General features: G+C 38.3%; 1 pseudogene across 1 annotated transcript; it reads left to right on the top strand.

The window, feature by feature from the left end:
* The first annotated feature begins 6,227 nt into the window (after positions 1-6,227).
* Positions 6,228-6,759, top strand: LOC309970634 (large ribosomal subunit protein eL28-like; annotated as a pseudogene). The gene has a single exon. The product of its transcript is annotated as a large ribosomal subunit protein eL28-like (transcript).
* Positions 6,760-7,103: the final 344 nt, after the last annotated feature.

Genomic DNA, 7,103 nt, shown 5'->3' with positions numbered 1-7,103 from the left:
TTGACCTTCCCCTTGCACTGAGTAACTCTCTCGAACTCCAAAAACCAGAAATTGCAAAATTTCTCACATTTGTTATGTTAGCACATTGTTTTCCTACTCGAAATATCGGACTTATTTTATTTTTTAACATCTTTATTGGAGTATAATTGCTTTACAGTGGTGTGTTAGTTTCTGCTGTATAACAAAATGAATCAGCTATATGTATACATATATCCCCATATCCGCTGCCTCTTGCATCTCCCTCCCACCCTCCCTATCCCACCCCTCTAGGTGGTCACAAAGCACTGAGCTGATCTCCCTGTGCTATGCGGCTGCTTCCCACTAGCTATCTGTTTTACATTTGGTAGTGTATATATGTCAGTGTCACTCTCTCACTTCTTCCCAGCTTACCCTTCCCCCTCCCCGTGTCCTCAAGTCCATTCTCTACGTCTGCGTCTTTATTCCTATCCTGCCCCTAGGTTCTTCAGAACCTTTTTTTTTTCTTTTTTAGATTCCATATATATGTGTTAGCATGCAGTATTTGTTTTTCTCTTTCTGACTTACTTCACTCTGTATGACAGACTCTAGGTCCATCCACCTCACTGCAAATAACTCAATTCTGTTTCTTTTTATGGCTGAGTAATATTCCATTGTATATATGTGCCACATCTTCTTTATCCATTCATCTGTCGATGGACACTTAGGTTGCTTCCATGTCCCGGCTATTGTAAATAGAGCTGCAGTGAACATTGTGGTACACTGACTTTTAAAGTTGATGGTGAATTCCAGGCTCTTACGCTTATTTCTGCAAAAATGGCCATTACAGCAACCTTGTCTTCTTAATTCTGTGGCACTATTATAGTCTTTAGGCCTTCATTCATATAAAGGAACGCCTTCAGGGTGCTGATTTCTTGCAGGAAGATCATTCCTGAGAAGACAAGTCTAACCTGTTATAATTTCTCTCTTCTATATGCCCTGGCCCATCAATTAGTATATTTACATCTCCTATTAAATATGAACACCTTAAACTGCATATAACCTTAAACTGAGCTGCTTTCAAGTATGAAGAATTTTCAAAAATGTTAACGACCTATTAATAGAGCAAGAGATCAGATAAATTTTTTCTGTAATTAATGTTGCATTCTTGACCAATGGCATCTGTTTATGTGTTGGTGGCAGGAATTCTGGGGGCAGTCTTTGGGTTTTATGTGCAATTTTTTTCTCTTTCTGAAACTAATGAGTAAAATTAATAAGCCTAAGTATGACTAAAGGAATCCTTGATTTTAGTAATACTGTATTCTAAGATTTTGAGCTAACTCCATAGTAAACTCCAAATATTTTAAAAAATATTTATTGATACCTACTATTAATAATGGATGCATGAGTCAGCCTTCAATTACATAGAAAAGTAGCCACGTATTTGCATTCACAGTGCTTATAGCCTGTTCCCTTCTGACTTGTATATTTTATGGGCTTTTAATGTTAAGAGTGGTAATATTCTGCTCCTCTGTCTTCTCAATTGAATATATTAGTTATGGTTCAAACACTTTCTGTATCACTCACGGGCCTGGCGGGAAGTAAGGTGCACTCAGATGGTTTAAATGAAGAAAGTTTTTTAAGGAAAGGTCGACTTACAGAGTGGTTGGCAGGACTAAGGAAGCAAACAAAAGGTGAAGCACCAGAGAATAGCAACAGTAGGAAGAAGTTATATCTGTTAAAAGCTAAGAAACAAGGGGATGAGCCCAAGAGAGCTAGAGCCCTAAACGAGATCATTTGGTAGATGTGATAGTCTTCAAAAGTTATAATTATTCCTGAAAAATTTTGCCACAGCAGTGAATATGCAGGGAGGAAATATCTCAATCTCTCCCACCCTACCTGCTGATCTGCTGTCCTGCAGATGCTTCTTACAGGCATTTTCCAATCAGAAGTTAGTGTAACAATATGTCCTAGAAATCAGCCACCCAGGTCTGCAAAGCAGAGCAGAGAAGTATGGAGATCTTGGAAAGGGAATGATGGAGAAAAACCAGCATACCTCCATATGAAAATGCTTTTTGGTAGCAGGCCTTCTGCTCTTCTTAGGTCATACTTAAAATGAAGTTAAATATGAGAAAAAATTAGTAGTTGTTTGAAATTTTATTCAAATATTAATATAAATTGAAATAATTACAATATCCCTGAATGTGGCACGTTTCTTCTCAAAGGTAACATCAGACAATAAATAAGTAATAAAAAGTAACTGATAATCTTGAAATTAATTTATGTATGTGTTGACCATACACTAAACAAACCCCAGTGGGTGGCCTTTTCAGGACCATGGACAGATTTCGCCTGGCTGTTCTGTAGTTCTCAACAGTATATTGTGCTTTTGCTACTTCCCTAGCTAAAACTTCCCAAGTTGTACTGAAATGATTGAAGCTGTTATCTGACTGATTTTATAAAGATATTATAAGATTACAGCTAAAAACTTAGTTAAAATGATTAGGCACTTTGTTGTAGAAATTTTCCCTCGTATGGCAGGATCTATGAGTGTCTGCCGTGATGACTCTCTTAAGACTAATTGTGTCCTCTGTAGAAGCTGTGAAGGGTGATGTTTTGTGTTACAGAGCAGGATGCCAGAAAAAGTTAGTATTTTACCACTACAGCTTCAAGAAGATTTGCATTTCTGGCACAGTAATGTAATAATTCAGAGTAGCTTTTAGAACTACAGTAATGCCTTTACATAGCAAGTGACCTTCAACTGTTGTTACATAATCTTGTTATTAAAATCATTATAGATAACGAAATTCCAGATGACCTCACTAATCACATTTTTCCAACTATATCAAGTAGATCATTTCCTTTATTATTTATTATAAATTCATTTATTTTTGGCTGCGTTGCGTCTTCGTTGCTGCGCATGGGCTTTCTCTAGTTGCGGCGAGCAGGGGCTACTCTTCGTTGTGGTGCAAGGGCTTCTCATTGTGGTGGCTTCTCTTGTTCTGGAGCATGGGCTCTAGGCACGTGGGCATCAGAAGTTGTGGCTCACGGGCTCTAGAGCGGAAGCTCAGTAGTTGTGGCGCACGGGCTTAGTTGCTCCGCGGCATGTGGGATCTTCCCCTACCAGGGCTCGAACCCGTGACCCCTGCGTTGGCAGGCAGATTCTTAACCACTGCGCCACCAGGGAAGCCCGATCATTTCCTTTAAAACAAAATAGAGTACTGTGGTTTTTTGCACTTAGCTCATCTTGTCCAGATGTCAGAAGCACCCACTAATACCTCAGAGGACTGCATAGAAGGCTGCAACTATTTTGGTGCAGAATTATAGACCAAGCCACTAAACTAAAGGGTTTCAAAACGTGGATCAGCTCTTGGAATACATCTATAGTTTAGGAAACATGAGGAATAGTGAACTAGGCTGGTCTTACTTTCTAATGAATTATAGAGTTTACTTCTCCATAAACATGTTTCATACTCAGCTGGAGATAAGAAAATGCATTTTTATATTTTTATTAAATATTAGTTAAAGCAATATTTATAAAACACCTGTAGGGTATAAAGAAAAACAGTACACTAAATACGTAACCTACACACAGTTTTAAAAGAAAATGGTGACAGTATCCTGAATATGTGTCATTCCCTTGATATTCTTTGTCACTCCATTCTTGAATTAGGTCCTTTCATTTTCCTTCTATATTTCAAAATTAGACGTTATGGTTTTATTCAGTAAATGTTTGTATAGATTTACCCACATATTTGCCACTCTCCCATCCTGCATTATTCTTGCATCTCAGATTTCCATCTGGTATCATTTTTCTTCTGCCTAAAGTATATCTTTTGGAATTCTCTTTAGAGAGGAGCCACTGGTACTGCATGCTCTTCAGTTTTTAATTTAGGTGAAAAAGTCTCTAATTCTGTTTCATTCTTGAAAGATCTTTTCATTGAATGTACAATTCTAGGTTGAGAGTGTTTGTTGCAGCCTCTTAAATATACTATTCCACTAACTTCTGGCTTTCTCTGTCAGTTCTAAGAAGTCAGCTGTCTGACTATAGTCAATCCTCGAATGAAAAACACCTTTTCTTTTCACTTTAAACATTGTATCTTTCTCTGCAGTTTCACCCTGATATGTATAATTGTTATTTTTTAAATTTATCATGCTTGGAATTTTTGCACCTTCTCAAAGGTAGTAAGAGTCAAAAACAGACACGGGCTCTGTCTTATGAAGCTTGTGAGGAAATGAGAGAAAATAAATGCTAGAAACAAACCTGATTTTGGATAGATTGAATGTGATGCTTCTTGAAAGTATTTAAGTGGAGGTACAAAGCAGACAATAGATATATTCTGTATATATATAAACTCAGAAACTCAGAGAAATTTGGATTGAACATATAAGTTGGGACATCAGGTAGACAAAGGAAGAAAATAATATCATAGATCTGTTGAGACTTTTTAAGAAAATAATGTAGAGTGAGAAGGGATGAAGTCTTAGGATAGATCTTGAGAAATTCCAGTATTCGATGGCCAAGGAAATGGGGACTGAGGACTGAGAGGAAGCAACAAGGGACTAGGGAGAAGTCAGGAAGAGTCTATGTTTGCAGATTGCAATACAGTCTTTAAATGAGATAGTCCTGAAATCAGACTTAAGTGGGTCAAGGGTAATGGAGAGAGAGAAAATGGAGGCAAGACGTCAGGTACAAGTCAATGTAGGCTAAAGTATGAGGCAATAAAGAACAACTTTGAAATTTCAATGGGCATATGATTGCAAAGGTTGACTTGGTGCTCAGCCGGTATCCATTGTGGATTGGATTAACATCAGCCCTTCTGATGTCCTGAATCATTCAGAACCAGAATGAAGTGAGAGCCATTATCTGGGACATTATTGGTCTCATAGTGGCTAAAAAGAAAAAAAAAAAAAAAAAGTGGCAGGACCATGCAATTACTCTAAAAGCTTCTTCTTAGAAGTGGCACATATCACTCTCACATATAATTTCATTAACTAAAGGAAGTTACATGGCCAGACGTAATGTGAATGGGGATAGCAATGGGGAGGGGATATTTTTAATTAAATATACAATCTAATATGGTTAAGGTCTCATAGGTAGAGATTTTTTTTTTCATTATTTTCATTGTAAATGAGGAGAATGGGAAATGAGCGGCCCTGTGAGTTGGGAGAATTTTTTAAGGGAGATAATTAATGATGTTTAACTATCGTGGAGGTGAATCTAGCTGTAAGAGAATTATTGACCATATTGGGAGAATAGGGTCTGGTTGACATTTTGAGGTTTCCAAGAAATAGACTCCCATTTAGGAAGGGTAGCCCTGGTCCTAGATAGGAAGACCTTCTCCCTCACTAATGAAATAAGTTTTGAGGAAGGGATAAGAGCTCCTCTAAATAGATTTGTAGGTTTGTTAGAGGGTGCTAGATAGAATTCCAATATGTATGATGGTTTCTCTTTGCTCTGTGAAGTAGAACACGAGAAATATACTAAGACAATGGAGAAAAGTAAGGAAGGTGTCCTAGGTCGAAGAAAGCTAGGAATATAGAGAAATTCTTCAACTTGATAAAGAACATCTACAAACATCCTACAACTAACGTTATACTTAATGGTGAGAAACTAGAAGCTTTTCCCTCTAAGATCAAGAGCAAGGCAACGATGTCCCGTATCACCACTCCCATTCAACACTGTACTGGAAGTCCTAGCTAATGCGATAAGACTAAAAAGGAAATAAAATTTGTACAGCTTGAGGAAGATGAAATAAAGCTGTGCGTTCACAGATGACATGATTGTCTATGTAGAAAAAGAATTGACAAAAACACTAGTGGAACTAATATGCAATTATATGAAGGTTACAGGGCACAAAATTAATATACAAAAGTCAATTTTTCTTATATACCAGCAATGAACCATTGGAATTCGAAACTAAAAACACAGTAACATTTACATTATTAGCACCAGAAAATTAAAATACTTAAATGTAAATCTAAAAAATACGTACAGGATCTGTATGAGGAAAACTACAAACTCTGATGAAAGAAATCAAAGAAGATCTAAATAGGTGGGTATTCCACGTCCATGGATAGGAAGAGTCACTATGATTAAGGTGTCAATCCTTCCTAATTTAATCAGTAGATTTAACAGAATCTGAATGAAATTCCCAGCAAGCTTTTTGGCACTGTCAACCAAATGATTCTGAAGTATATATGGAAAGGCAGAAGGCCAAGAATAGCCAATATAATAATAAAGAAAAAGAACAAAGCCAGAGGCCTTTCCGTCTCTGGCTCCCGCCAGGAGAGGAGCTGCTGCTATGTCCGTGCATCTGCAGTAGATCATCATGAGGACCTGCTGCAGCTTCTTGATCAAGAGGAACAAGCAGACGTACAGCACCGAACCCAATAACCTCAAGGCTCCCAACTCCTTCCGCTACAACGGGCTCATTCACCGCAAGACTGTGGGCGTGGAGGTGGCGGCGGACGGCAAAGGGGTCGTGGTGGTCAGGAAGCGGAGATCCGGCCAGGGAAAGCCAGCCACTTCCTATGTGCGGACCACCATCCACGAGAATGCCCAGGCCACCCTCAGCAGCAACCGACACATGATCCGAAAAAACAAGTACTGCCCAGATTTGCGCATGGCCGCCATCCGCAGAGCCAGCCGCCATCCTGCGCAGCCAGAAGCCTGTGATGGTGAAGAGGAAGTGGACCCGCCCCACCGAGAGCTCGTGAGCGATGTATCCCCTTACCCCATGCAATAAAACTGTCAGCTGACATGCCGCAAAGAAAAAACAAAACAAAACAAAAACCCAGAGAACCGACAACTAATACTACTTGACTTCAAGACTTAATATAAAGCTACAGTTAGTAAGATGGCACAGTAGTGGTGAAAGAATAGAAATAATACATCAGTGGAATAGAGAGTCCAGAAATAGACTCATACATTTATAATCAACTGATGTTTTACAAGGGAGAAAAGGCAATTCAATGGAGAAAGGATTGACTTTTCCACAAATGGTGTCTGAACAATTGGACATTCATATACAAAAATAATTTATACAGACTTTATTACACTTTTCACAAAGATGAAATCAAAATGGATCACAGACAAAAATGTAAATCACAAATCTATCAAACTTCGAGAAGATAGCAAGAGCATA

The sequence above is a fragment of the Leucopleurus acutus genome (genome assembly GCF_964270905.1).
Source record: "Leucopleurus acutus genome assembly, chromosome: 13".
NCBI lineage: Eukaryota > Metazoa > Chordata > Mammalia > Artiodactyla > Delphinidae > Leucopleurus > Leucopleurus acutus.
The sequence above is the reverse complement of the archived record's forward strand: the minus strand, read 5'-3'. Positions and strand labels throughout refer to the sequence as shown.